The following is a 15,975-nucleotide window of genomic DNA, read 5'->3' on the forward strand; positions in this document are numbered from 1 at the left end:
TCTTTTGTAATATATGTATTAATTTGTGGAAAAAACTATTAGAAAGTAATGTTATAAAGGGAGCCTCGACTTTGCTATTAACATATGCAGTCTTTTTAAAGTTACCTTAGATCCGAGATAATTTATTGTCATGTATAAAATGCACAAAATCTGCTTTCAAAAAGTGAATACTATTACACCGACAAACACAATTGTTTTTAGCCTACATATTTCAACAATCAAATAATGTGTGCGCAAAGCGCGAGCTGAATATTTCTTACATTCCCAGCTATATACAGGGCATTCTAAGCACCTTTTAAAATCACGAACAGGATAGGGGTATGACTATACACTTGATGTGATCGCGAAGCGCGAGCCGAAACGAAATTCGACATCTCACGTTTTGTAAATCATGAAAAGGATGGATAAGTGGATAAATTGATAACATTCCTACATTAATAATTTGATAATCTGATCTGAAACTGGAACAAGATTCGTATCTAAATAAATATGCGTGCGTGTGTTTAGATTCAAACCTAGAATCTGGACATTCTAATTACATTCTTTATCATAATATCAATAATAAGAGCGCGATCCGCGAGCTAAAGATATTTGATTTTCCGATCCCCAAAAAAAAGTTAATTTAGGCGCAATTACGAATTGGATATGGATCCTGCTAATAATAAATGATGCGAGTCAAAGCGCAAGTTGATATTTTTATCAATACATATATTTCCAGTTGCGACCGGGAAATTTTAAGGACATTTTTGTTTTTGTCGAGAGATGAAACTTGTCGATATTCCGTTCTGAAAAAAAAACCGGACAATGATTATTAGGAAATAATGAAAATATTATTATCTTACTTATTAATCTAATAAGCCCAATGAGGTCGCGAAATTAATATCAAGGTAAAAAAACTGGATATTTTGTAATCATGAAAAGGATGCATGGGTTGATATACTTTAAAGAATACTTTAAAAATAATGCGAGCGCAAATTGCAAGCCGAAAATTTTGATAAACTGTCAAGAAAGAGGAATTTAAAATAATTTGTTACAATTGATATAGGTATACATTACTCCCCAATGAAAATGCAAGTGCGCAGCTTTAGCTGATACTATTCAGAATCATATAAGCCTAAAAAGGGATATTTTTCAAAAAAATATGGAATACACGAAGAGAATAGTTACTTGACGAATTAAATAATGCTAGTGCGCAGCGCGAGCGGAAAATGTCGATAATTAGACCAAAAAATATAGTCATTTTACAGAAAACTATAAAATATATTTGTAAATCAAACAAATTGAAAACTCAGTGTCCGAGAAATATTTCATATATTTACTTCAAAACTTGATATTTTAAGCTCAATATAAGCCTATTGAGCAAGTTATGTATATCATAGATTAGGCAATGTGAGCACAAAGCGAGCGAAAATTTAAAATAGTGACATGAAATCCCCCCCCCCCTCATCTTATTTTATTCACTCGTCTTACTCCTCTTATTTTCCCTCTTCATTTTCTATTATCTTTTCTCTTCTTTTTCCTCTCTTTCCATTTTTTCTTGTTTGCTCGTTCCAAAAAGTGGGGGGGGGGGCATTTGATATCAAATTCCAAAAAGTGAGGGGAAGCGTCTCCCTGTCCCCCAGGGATTTCCACCAATGTATGCAATTTGATTTGAAATAAAAGAAAACCCTACATCGTCTTTGTAGTCGATTTTTTTTTTTAATAGCGTACTTTCATGACGAATTACTTCATTCTCGCCTGCTCCTAAATCGGATTTAATAAGAAAATCAATGTTTCTTTAAAAAAAACCGCACCCCAAACCCCAAATAACACCCCTAAATTCATTAAAAAAAATATATGAACGATAATTTTCTTGGAGTATTCGCAATTTGTCCGAAAATTATTCTTATTGTCCTCGTCCTTAAATTTACCACTCGTGACGTTGTCCTAAATGTCTCCGGTTCTGTCCTAATACGATCTGCATGCTGTCCGCGCCGAACGCCGACAAATTGATTTAGATAATCTTGTCCCAGGACAGTTCCAGGAATGTCCTACGACAATACGCAGACAGTCCTGGTCGTGTCCTAGGACAAGATCATTTGCATAATCTTTTACGGAATTTGGTTGCGGACAGCATGCCGAAATGACAAAAGTAGCTTCCGCAACCCTTCCTGGTCTTGTCCGCGCCCTAGTGGAAAACCGCCTTAAAAAAACAAGCTGTGTGTCTCGAACAATTAAATGTGAGCGCGAAGCACGAGCTTAATTTTTTGTATATTGACATGATAAAGGAGCATTTTGACAAATTTTGGAAAGAATTTCCAAAGAGGATAGGTATCTCACAAATCAAACAATGCGAGTGCGCAGCGCGAGCTGGAAACTTTTATATAACAATTTGTGTAAATCAAACAAAATAATGAAAGCTTGAGGTGCGAGCTAAAACATTGTGTGCAAATTGATTTCAGAACTGGATATATGAAATGTCATTTAATTCTCTTGAATGGGAATCATTACAAAGGCAATGCGAGCGCGAAGCGCGAGCCACTTCCATTCACGAGTGGATACCATGCGCGACCATGGGGTCTCGAAAAGCACACCCTACCCTTAACAAGAATTGGTAACAAAACGATACTCTTGGCAAATGTTCCCTGAAATGCAGGGGCGGAAATCTCTCGCAAAGGGTAGGGGGGACACAGGGGCGGATCCAGCCTTCGCCAATAGGGGGGATGGAAATTTGTTTCAGCCATATTTTCCCGATCGGCAGCTCGAAGATGATTTTTCTTTGTTTCTTTGAAGGGGTAGTCCTCATTAGTCACTTCTGAGCTTCATTCTTATGAATTAATATACAATATCATAATCCTTATTTATATGGTGTGAGCGCGAAGCGCGAGCAAATTTTTTGGAAATTTTATGTATTTTTTCCTAAAATTTGAACTGATTCTGGGAAATGTTTTTTATCCTGAAAAAGATGTGTATCCAACTTAATATTTACCACGAACGCAAAGCGCGAGCAAAAATTTTTGATAAACTGTCATGAAAGAGGATTTTAAGTATTTTGTTGTATAATCAATATTGAAACATTCATATAACTCGCCAATCAAAATGCGGGCGTGCAGCGCGCTAGCTACGTCTTGACAATCAGACCTGAAGAAGGGATATTTCGAAAACTTTATGGAATACACGAAAATAATAGGTACCTGATAAATCAAAATTTGCGAGCGCGCAGCGCAAGCAGCAAATGTTAACATTCAGACCATAACACTGACATTTTACAGAGCACTTTTTAAAAACCAATTTGTAAATTGCACAAAATAATGAAAGTTTGATTTCCGAGGTGAAATATGTTTTGTATATTGACTTCCAAACTTGATATTCGAACTCCATATTGAACAAGATATGCAAATCACCTAACTGGCAATGCGAGCGCGAAGCGCGATCGAAAATTTTATATAGGGGCACGAAAGATTCTTTTTATTTTCCAAGTCTTCCCCTCATCTGATTTTATGCACTCGTCGTCCTTCTCTTCTTTTTCTCCTTTCCCCTCCTTTTTTCCTTCTTTCTTTCCCTTTTTTCTTTTTTTGCTCCGCCAAGAGGGGGGGGGGGGGGGGCGGGCCCCTCGGCCCCCTGGATCCGCCTATGGGGACAAGGGGCGGGAAAATTTGACAAGCAAAAAAAAGGTTATCATCGCCAAAGTAAGGTCATCTCGTCCCAAAATACATGTTTTATTTCGATTTAGAATGATGTATTTCTTACCATCATATAAAAAGACCAAAATAGTAGGGGGGACATTTGATATTGTGTCCCCCCTACTATTTTGAGTAGGGGGGACACGTCCCCCCTGTCCCCCCTGGGATTTCCGCCCATGCTGAAATGAACCCCTAAACAAGTACAGGAATGTTTTATTGTTACGGGTCCTTCGGTCGTCGGCTTTACTTTATTTGGTTTAGTACGACCCCACCTTCTACACCTCGCGCAAATCGTGACTCTAAATACGAAGTGTTGGGGCAAAAAGGACATCCTTTATAAAACATTTTAATTTTGTTTTATCATCCCCGCGAATTCGACCCTAAACACGTAATTTTCCTAGCGAAATAGATACCCTTTTTTCATTATTTTTGTGTTTTTGACACCCTTATCATGTTACGTACATAACGTGCCCTATCGTGAAAAAGACATGCTTTTTACGTGTTTTTTTTTTGGTCGCGCATGGTATCCACTCGTCAATGTTAGTGCCCCCCCCCCCCGCGGGGTTCAAACAAGGACAGAAAATGAGCTATGCCTATATTATACGAATCGCTTCATATTTATCCTCCTAAACATTCAGAATCCATGTCATATTCATCATAATCTCTAGATTTATAGAGAAAAAAAACAGCAAAAATATTGCTCTACAATTCTAAAAAGAAGGGTATATACATGTATATATTATTTTAATTATACGAACCAAAAGTCCAGTTTTCTGTCTTATAATTTACTGTGAAAATCACAAGAATTTGATTTAAAAAAAATAGGTAGGCCTGTACAATTTTATTTTTAATTAAAAAAGAAACAAAAATAGAATGGACAAGAAAGGAAGAATATAAAAGAGAAAAGAAAAATATATTTAAAAAAAAAAGAAGAAAAGAAAGGAGAAAAACAACGTAAAGGAAAACAAGTACATGAATGTTTTATTGTTACGGGTCCTTCGGTCGTCGGCTTTACCTTATTTGGTTTAGTACGACCCCACCTTCTACACCTCGCGCAAATCGTGACTCTAAATACGAAGTGTTGGGGCAAAAAGGACATCCTTTATAAAACATTTTAATTTTGTTTTATCATCCCCGCGAATTCGACCCTAAACACGTAATTTTCCTAGCGAAATAGATACCCTTTTTTCATTATTTTTGTGTTTTTGACACCCTTATCACGTTACGTACATAACGTGCCCTATCGTGAAAAAGACATCCTTTTTACGTGTTTTGTTTTGGTCGCGCATGGTATCCACTCGTCAATGTAAGTGCCCCCCCCCCCCGCGGGGTTCAAACAAGGACAGAAAATGATCTATGCCTATATTATACGAATCGCTTCATATTTATCCTCCTAAACATTCAGAATCCATGTCATATTCATCATAATCTCTAGATTTATAGAGAAAAAACAGCAAAAATATTGCTCTACAATTCTAAAAAGAAGGGTATATACATGTATATATTATTTTAATTATACGAACCAAAAGTCTAGTTTTCTGTCTTATAATTTACTGTGAAAATCACAAGAATTTGATTTAAAAAAAATAGGTAGGCCTGTACAATTTTTCTTTTAATTAAAAAAGAAACAAAAATAGAATGGACAAGAAAGGAAGAATATAAAAGAGAAAAGAAAAATATATTTAAAAAAAAAAAAGAAAAGAAAGGAGAAAAACAACGTAAAGGAAAAGGAAAAGTGTTTAAACAAGGACAAAAAAATGAGCTATATGCCTGTATTGTCTTGAAAATGATTTTTTTTTAATAAGATGACTGAGACACGTACTGCACTGGGCCATGTTAAACCAAGAAAAGAATATAAACCAACAAAATTCTACTTTTAGTTAAAGGGATTGTTTCACTTTGTGAGCAATTGAAAAAATTATCATATTGCTTTTTGAAAATGGTATGAACATTTGACTAACAGCTCAAAAATACCCATGTGAAAGTTTGGGATCATAACATGTTCGGGAAGTGTTTTAAAAAACTGAAAATCTGAGGCAATGTTTGAAGAGAAAAATGCACTTCTCGACGGTTGATTCATGATTCTGTATCCAATTTAAATCGATATTATATAGCGCCACCTTGTGATGTATGCAAGAAAGTAGGCGGAGCTTACCACGGGGAATTTCGCTTCTTGCGTGATCTGTGGGCGAAGTTAGTTTGTTTTGGGTTTTTTCTGTGTCTCCGCTCGGTGTGTGCGATAAGCGATCGATGCATGTGCGTTGCTTGTTGCCTGTGTGAAAGGGTGTAGCTGTGTGTGTGTCGCTTGTGCATAACATTGGGGGAATATCATAGGTCCATGATCATACTGTCAAACTGTGTCGAACTCGTGAATGTCCATTCCGTCTGTGGTCTGTACATTTGAATATGCTACATGTGTATGCCTCATAATGAACTTTGTAGACTTACAGACCATGGGATTTTGATGAATTTATATTTTGGCGACGTAAATTAGAAGCAAATAAAACGACAACAACAGAAAAGAACGCGACAAACCGGGGCTACAAATACAATCTCGGATCTACAGTGTAGAGTAATAGTAGTTTTTTTTGTGGATCATGGGGGCCGGGGATGGAGCGTGATTTTCCAGAAGCTATATTGTGCCCCCCCCAAAAAAAAAAAAATAAATAAATAAATTCCCTCTGTTCTTTTCTTTAGTTTACCTTTGCATGCACTACAAGATATATCCTTGTGGTTGTTGATAATTCTCTTTTACCTGGTCACGATATAGCAAACGTCCGTCGACTGATTCGAGAAGAGAATGCAATATAGCTCCATGTAATGCAATATCATGGAGCTGTAATCGAACTCCACTCTGGTCATGTTACGTCCACGTAGTCACAGGCCTTCGTGTGTCATGTGCATGTTTACATACACGGGGCATAGCTGGGTAGGAACTCGGAATAAAGGCAGTGACCTCTCCTTCTCCCCCCCCCCCCCCCTGGCATGGAAACATCCACCATCGTGGTTTTTTTTTTGTGTGTGTGTGTGTGTTTTTACGTTCTCCACGAGCTCCCCCAACAAAGATATTCCCATCCCGGATTTCCCATCCCATCAAAATCTTCGGTAGGCCTATCTTCACGTAAGATGCTTATGAGAAACTCCCGGGGAGAAACTATATGATCAACATGATCAACGTATTGCCCCCCCCCCCCCTCCGATCGATCGGGGCCTATCCGTTTTGGACTTTATTTTGGAACGTGGTAGATAGGGTAGTTGCAAACCCAAAACATCTCAACTCCTAGACCCCGGACTATAATGACTATTAGACCCACAAATTATTATCCATAAACTTTGTTGGTTTTTTATTTTTATTTTTTTGATTGGTTTTTTTGTAAGGGGTAGGAATCGTATTTAATTTTATCCATGATTGGGGTCAATAATTCTTTCAGTTTCTCCGCCATATAATCCGCTCATGACATCTTTCAAATCATATCACTTTTCTTTTACATTTTCCATTTCTTTCGGCCGCTCTTTTCTTTTCTTCTGCTTCCCCTCTCTCGATCCTCCTTCCGTAAATTCTTTACAGTAAAACAGAAGTCTGATTTTTTTTACACATCCCTGATTACTATATGAACCTTACGTGAAAATAGTGTTTTGTGTTCTTTTCTAGCTCGTTTACCTGAAAACCTGTAAATTGGTTATTGATTTTCTTCATACAATTTATATGAAACCTCAGCGTATATGAAGCATCCTTTACCTTCGATCTGGTATTGTTTATATTGGTTGGTTATATTCACGATTAAAAAAATGCATAAATATAAACAAAATAACATTACATAATCAAATAATTAAAAAAAATATATAACAAATTAACAATATAACAGTAATGAAGCTTACAATGCATGTAATACAGAATCGTAGGGATAGACCCGTTTCAGATTGGCTATTGATAGCCAACCTGTTCTTCCCCGGGGTCCCTAAAAATAAATTAATTAAATTAGCGTTACAATATGAAAATTTCTAATAAATACGAGTATAACAAATCAATATAAAACAAATGTAAAATAATATATCCTCATGATATCATTCATTTGGGGAAAATAATGAAAAATGAAATAGTGTAATTAGTCACACGTTATCAATCACGAAAGTTCCCTTTTCTGCTCGATCCAATCACTGAAACATTCAAATTCCATGGAACAAGTAGTCATACATCATCACCACAACTATCACATAACAATACACTTAAATTCGTGTATTTTAAAACAAATTCTTGTGAATGAGCATAATTGTATTTCCGTCGATATTGAAAGGCCGTCTCTAACAGGGTATGACCCCCCCCTTCCCATGTCGGGGTAAGGGGGAGAGGGGGAAAATAGAAGTGAGGATGTGGAAGAAGAGAAAGAAGAAAAGTGGAAGAAGGAAAGAAAAAAAAATGAAAAGAAAAGAGGCTGTCGGACTGACGCCTACCGGAAAAATGATATAACTGTTGGGTCACGAAGGAATGTTCCATTACTCCGTGTATATATATGCTATACCGACAGTGATTAGAATATACTGTCACACAGGGCGGTTCTAATTAATTGCTTCATGTTCCGAGAGAGATTTGAATGTATATAGGTTTTAGGTCTAAATCGCCTTACAATCAAGCCCATTCTTTTTTACGTACAGTGATTAAAATTGCCCGGCCATATGTCCCAGTCGCCAAAGTTGTTAGCTCGCGCTTCGCGCTCGCATCATTCAGACTGTTCCATTATCATCTTCACAAGTTTCTTACGTGTTGGGCAGCGCTTTTAAGATATTCACTTTTATGTCAGTAAATTTAGTTCGCGCTACAAACAGCTTGTCCTTTATTGTTTTACAACGTCCAGTCATGATCAATTATATATTAAAAAAAAATATATTGTTGAGCATGATATACCCTTCGTATTCATTATTACAAGAAGTGCAAAAGGAATGTCTAGTTTTTATGTCTACATGTAAAAAATAGCTTATTGTGCTTCGCGCTTGCAATTATTGTTTACTGAGGTACATATAATTTGATATTTAAATTAAAAAAACCTGCTTAGAATGTCCAGTTGTCGGGCCATAATAATATTCAGCTCGCGCTATTCGCTCGCATTGTTTAATTTAATGTCCACCATGTCCACAGTGGCGTATCTAGAACAAACGAGGCCCGGGCAAGTGCTAAAATCGCACCCCTTTCAAAATATAGGTCTATTGTGCACTGGCGTAAATCCGTGTTGAGGGGTGGGGGGATGACTGAAATATTTTGGCTTTTTTTTTTGTTATCATGTTTTTAGATATGCAAGGAATTGTAATTGATATGTCCACAGTGGCATACCGTGGGTCACGGCATTGTGGGGGCACCAGCAAAATTTTCGAATCACTGAGCGCTCGGTTGCTAGTTATTCTGACCTAATAGAGACAAGACATTTTAAGGACAATGTCATTTAACGGATATGTATCTCACTGATCAAATAATGCGAGCGCGAAGCGCGAGCTGAATTTTTTATATTCACACCTAAGAAGGGACATTATAATCAAATTTGTGTAATCATGATAGGTACCTGTCTCGCTAAACAATGCGAGCGCGAAGCGCGAGCTGAAATTTTCGTATATTTTTACCCCAAACAGCGAGATTTTAAGGAATATATTTTAGGAATCCATTAAGAGTATGCATATCTCACCATAGTCATCTAATGCAAGTGCCAAGCGCTTGCTGATTTTATTAGAATTACATCTGAACACATGAAACACTTTTTGTACTCATTGCAATCATGATTATCATACGCATCTCACTAATCAAATATTGCGAGCGTGAAGCGCGAGCTGAAAATTTAGATAATTTAGATAATTAAGACCTGAAGTGGGGCATTCTAAGGTTTCTTTGTAGGAATTAACTAGGACCATACGTATTTCATTAACCAAATGATGCGAGCGCGAAGCGCGAGCTGAAATTTTTTGATATTCAGATCAGAAGAAGGGACATTTCAAGGACTGATTTTAGGAATTCATGAAGAGCAGACATATCTCACCAATCCACTAATGCGAACGTAATCACGGAAGGAAATGTTTTTATATATACGAAGACCTTAACATTGGGCAATCACCTTTTTAATCATGTAAAAGAAGCTCATGTCACTACATAAAACAATGATAACTCAAGTGCTAGGAAATATATTTAGTTTATATTGACTTGAAAACGGGATGTTTTAGTACAACAGGATTATATATCTCGTTGAACAGACAATGCGAGCACCAGGAACTATGAAGACGTAGGCCCTGGGCAAATTATGTTTCATGAAGTTATGATAAAAATATTTCTTATGTAATGTAACATAACATAATTATAATACAACATTATAATGAATAATATTTTCTTCTTTCCCACTACGTTTCTCTTCCTTTCTCCCTCTTTTCTATTTTTCCCCATTTCCCCGTTTTTGTTTTGGTCAGCCGATGGGGGGGGGGGGGGGGAGCATGTGCCCCCCATGCCCCCCCCCCCCCGTAGTTACGCCACTGTATGTCCATATGGCAAATACCCCTCCAATATTATTATCTTTTTACCCCATGATGGTTTAATTGTTTTATTAGAGATTACACTGAAAAAAAATTGACATTCCATCTTAATCCCTTCCCAAAGACCCCAACATTGATGAATTGGAAGAAACGGGGATTTCTCTTCAATGTTATAATAAGGACATAAGTATTTCGTTTGGAAATGGTGAACTGGCTCTTTATTTGCATTTTATGATTCAATAATATTGTTTTATTTGTTAAGCGGTATTTTAGGAAGAATTTTCACCAATAAAACAATTATCTCTTGTGATTTTTTTATATATTTCTTTCGTAAAAAGTGGGGGGGATGTTTGTACAGGCCATCCCCCCTCCTCGAAAAGTGGGGGGGATATATCCCCCCCATCCCCCCGGGATTTACGCCAGTGCTATTGTGTATATACTCTGCACTCGACCAGTCAAAATAAAACATAATATTCTAGTCCGGGGTTTTTTATCATGAAAATGATGCGTATCTAACGAAAACAACGTATGCGAGCGCTAAGCACGTGCCTACTATTTTCAGTATTAAGATCTTAAAAAGGAATATTCTAAGCACTTTTTGTAATAATTAACATGATGCATATCCAGACAATGAACGCATTCGCGAAGCGCGAGCCGAAAATTATTGATATTGAGACCTCCAATCGGGACATATCGATGCTTGTCTAATTAAGCATTTCATGCAAGCACGAGGGGCGAGCTGAAAAATTAATATTGAGGGGAAATCTTAATAATAATGATGATAATGATAATAATTATAATAATAATAATGACAATAATAATAATAATATTGGTGGCTTCTTATATAGCGCACGCGTCCACCTTTCGGTGCTCATGGCGCTTGTAGAAAAATAAACACAACACCCAACAACAATAGAAAACGAAAAAGAATAGAATTTGAATTCTCCTGAATGTTAATGGGAGATCAAAATTTAGTTTTCACTGGGACTTGAATGTTTCTGTTGATGAAAATTTGGCGTAATTGGATAGCCAATCGATTCCATAGCTTTGGTCCTATAACAGAGAATGCACCCCCCCCCCCCCATTTGTGTTTGGTTCTGGGTGTCTGGAGCAATAGAGCATCAGAATGATGAGCGGAGACTGCGTGAAGGCTGATATTTTGAGATAGAGCTGCGGAAATATGTGGGGGAAGAGATAATAAATTGAATAATAGTAAAATAATTTTGAAGGAGATTCTTTTATCAACAGGCAGCCAATGTAAGGACTGGAGGATTGGCGAGATGGAGTCATACTTTTTAGTGTATGTTAGGAGACGGGCAGCAGAGTTTTGTAGACGTTGAAGTTTTGTCCAATCTTTTTGTGGGAGGTTAAAGAACAATGAGTTTGAAAAATCTAAACGGGAGGTAATCAAAGCATGGATAATTTTAGGGGCTTTTTGTAGGAATTCATGAAAAGGATACGTATCTCATCGGGGTAGGCCCTAATGTGAGCGCGAAGCGCGAGATGATATTTTGTATATCCTCACCTAAAAATGTATAATGGAGAGTTTTTATCTCCCTCATCAAAATCAGAGCGTGGTGAGAAGCTTTGACAAACCAGAAAATTATATTTCTGAACTGTTTGCAAGAATTAATGAAAAGAAAGGTATAAAAATAATGCAAACTCGTAGCTATAGATGAAAAGTTATGACATTTGAGTTTGAAAAACTATTTTTTTTTATAAGGAGTGTTTGTTGGAATTCATGGAGAGAATATAAGTATATCACTAATTAAAAGTTGCACGAATATTCATCCCTGGTTAAAGACATGCAAGATTATTTTTTTACGTTGAAAAGTGCATTAATGGTACAGAGAACGGGGGTATTACCGTCAGCGGTATTCCTTTTTCAGCGTCTTAATTCCTTTGCTTTTTCTATTCATTTTTTCCCTTTCTTTCTTTGCATCTATCTCCCGTTTTTGCACCACTGAAAGTAGCACCCGGGGCACGTGCCTCCATTGCCGCCCCGGCTAGACACGCCATGTAATAAAGTCCACTTTTCATGTCGGAAGAAATATCAGCTTGCGCTCAGCGCTCTAATCGATTGTTGAGTTATATATATATATATATATATATATATATGTATAACATGTACATGTATAACTTCACACATTTATATATAATTATATAGCCATTCTGTTCATGGTTCCATTGCTTTTTATGTCTTGTTTTAGGTCTAAATCTAGGGGGAAAATCACCTCGCGTCTAATTCTCTAATATGACGTTTCTTCTTTAAATAAAAAACGGACTTGAACTTTCCAGTTTTTAGATCTGAATTAAAAAAAATAATAATCAGCTCGCGCTTCGCGCTCGCATTAATTGTTTGATTACATACTCATCCTGGTTATGATTTCAAAACGTGGTTAACATGTTCAGTTCTCAATAATACTCATATTGTACATGACAGAAAAAGTGCTTAGATTGTCCGAGTTTCGGGCGGAAAATTAGAATTTCTGTTCGCGCTTCATGCACGCTCCCATCATAAAGTTATGCTTATATATCCATCCAATTTATGGTTGAAAATGTGATTCGAATATACATTTCTTAGTCCCAGATATTGAAAATGTACAACTCGCTCTCGCATTTTATTGATTGGTGAGATTTGTATTACATGTACATTCATGAGTCACTGCAAAACGAATACTTTTGTCGGTGAGTATATTAAAAATTACTTCTGTGTTTCGCGCTCGCACGAATCTTTTCGTTAGATACGCATCTTCTTCATGATTACAATAACTGCCCAGAATATTCAATTCTCAGTTCTAAATAAAAATATACAATAAATTTAGCTTGCATGTGATATATTTAGACCTCATGAGATAAGGTAAGATAAGACTATATTAGAACTTCGATCTTTAGTTAGGTCAAGCCCTCTAATATATAAATGAATAAATAAATAAATAACGTGAATAATGCCCCCCCCCCCCCAAAAAAAAAAAAAAAATGATTTTGGCGGCCTATCGGAAAAGTGTGAATGATAATTCCCACCCCTACCTTTAACTGATGAAAGTCTGTACTGCCCTGGGTATGGTGGAAGAAAATGTGACTGAGGAGAGTGTTGAACACTTCCAAGACTCATGGTCGTATAGCTGACGTCGGTACACGTTACCGATATACATTTGTAGAATCAAGGGCTATACCGACAAACATTTTGAACATTTACGATGGAGTGTAGCTCGTGAGCAAAAAATAAAATAATGTAATCACTTTTGAAAATGAACACCACTTCTCCCCCCCCCCCTCTCCCTTGCATGGTTGTGGAAGTTCGTTGTGTTTTTCGTTTGCGCGGGGGAGGGGCTCAAATAAAGGATTATAGGTATGTTCGTTTTGATCACACGAATCAAGCAGTGATAATAATACATGGGCACCTTGAGCACCTAACAAGATGGACACGTGTGCTATATAAATATTATATTATTTTATTACTATTATTATCATTACTTAGAACTTATACGCTACTCGCCCCTTCCACTTCCCTCGTCTCCATTTTTTTTTTTAGGGGGCCGCAGGTATAGGCATAATCTATAGCGTTCCCGCTCCCCCTTTCAATAATTTTAATTTTTTTTTCATCGTCCATTCTGGAGATATATGATTTCATCTCTCCGATCCGCCTCGTCAGTGTGTAAATGCGCTAGCGTGAAGGGAGGGGGTCGCTAGCAACCAACCTCCAACCTTGGACAACACAAGAAATAGGAAAAAAAATAAAGGACATTTTAATATTAGAAACGAAAATGTCTGCTATGTTCTTGTTTGTCTTTTCCCCTGTTTATATTCCATAATGATGTAATGATTTTCATTTCAAGATTTCAAAAATCACATGTTCAGACCCCCCATTCCTCCATGTCCAGGGTTGCACTTTGTGAATAAGAGAATTCAACCTGGTCACACGTCGTTTTCAGATCCTTTCATTTTACTTCTCTCTCCCAATTTTCTTTCTTTAGTCATGTTCGTTGTGTTGTAGAACAATAGAGTGGACACTTTGACGTCGAAATAAGGTTACCAGACTAATGAAGGGAATGGGAAAGGTAGCGATAAATGGAAGCGAGGGGAAGGGGCACGCCCTCCTAAATTTTAGATAAGTGGGGTAGTTACCCCCTTAAAAGGAAGAGGGAAAGAAAGAAAGAAAGAAAAAAGAAAAGAAAGGAAAAATGTGAAAATAAAAATAAGAAAAAGATGAATATCACATGTTTACTAAAACCAATAATACCAAAATAGCAGTTTTGACAAAGGAAAATACTTAAAATTTAAAGCAAAATAATCATACAATCAAAAATAAAAAGTTTGTTTTCCGCACCAAAATGAAGGTGTTTGGATCAAACCTGTACATCACCCCCATATAAATCTTGGAGGTGATTTAGCACCCCCGCTTACAAAGGCCATGTGCATCGGTGTTTCCACAGATCCAAAACAAACTTCTCGAATTTATAGACATTTCCTAGAATTTTTAGTTTGATTTTAACAAAAATTGTACAAAAATGTAGCCAGTCGAAACTTTCAGCAAACAATTTTAAAAATATAACATGAATGTTGACAGTTGCTATGTTTAATTATTGTTTACTTGTAATAAGGCTTTGGATTTCCCGAAATTTCCTGCATGGATTTGTTTCATTCGGAACCTTTCCTGGAAAAGGTAAAATTTCCCGAAATTTCGGGAAGAGTGGAAACACTGATGTGCATCACGGGAATATCTATATATAACCCTTCATAATGCAATGTTATAAGGGGTTATAAGTAATATCACGAACATGCTATTGAAATAAAAATGTAGGATTTTAATATAAAATCGAAAAACTTTTCAAATTCAACTCTTTGCGTTTACTCGCATTTCTCTATTTTATTACTAAACTTTATATGCCCTGTCGCCGAACCCTGCATGTGTCTTTCCACATTTTTTAAAATCGGATTAAAGTGACATTTTTAGATTGGTGACTTCATTTTTTTGTACAAAATACCATCTGGACGTCTCAGGATTCTGGAGTTTCTTGGGGCTTTGCTATCTATGCCTAGAGAAAGCGGAAATAGAGAGGAACGATAAGAAGAAGAAAAGTGAATGAAATAAGAAAAGAGGAACGATTTGAAAACAGAAAAAGTAGAAATCATTATACAAAAAAATCAATCGCGAATATACTTTTTTAAAAATCAGCTTGCGTTTTACATGCGCTCTTATCATTATTCAGGAAAATATGCAGCAATATTCCAAAACAGTTTATACAATGTTTCGTATTAAGATCTTAATTTCAACAAATATCAGCTCGCTTGGCGTATAAACTTTATACTTACCATAAGACCGTATTTGATTAGAATGACCCGATTCAGCTCTTCATGTCAAAATATTAATAATTTTCAACTTGTTCTTCGTGCTCCGCGCTCGCACCATTCTGTTGTATAATCAATGCAATTTAATAAGTTTGAATCTCGGGTTTTCAGTTATTTTTTTCCAAGCAATGTGCTTATAATGACAATCCTCGATCCTGCTAATTGTTAATATCATAATATGTTGGGTGTGGATCATTTGGTGTGTGTGGGTTGAATCATATTTTTAATAAGTACACTCTATTATTCATGCCAAAATTTAAAACGATATTATGTTTCTTTTGTTATGAAAATGCTAATACGCATTTACGAGAACAATAAATCAAATCGAATTGTTTAAGATGAACATACCCTGCGTGATTACCAAAAGTGAGTAGAATGACCCGTTTAAGATGTTCATGTTCATAAAAAAGTTCGCGCTCCTATATTTATTTTCAAGGCGAAATATAAAAATAAACAT

This window comes from Lytechinus pictus, chromosome 19 (genome assembly GCF_037042905.1).
Source record: "Lytechinus pictus isolate F3 Inbred chromosome 19, Lp3.0, whole genome shotgun sequence".
In the NCBI taxonomy this organism is placed as follows: Eukaryota; Metazoa; Echinodermata; class Echinoidea; order Temnopleuroida; family Toxopneustidae; genus Lytechinus; species Lytechinus pictus.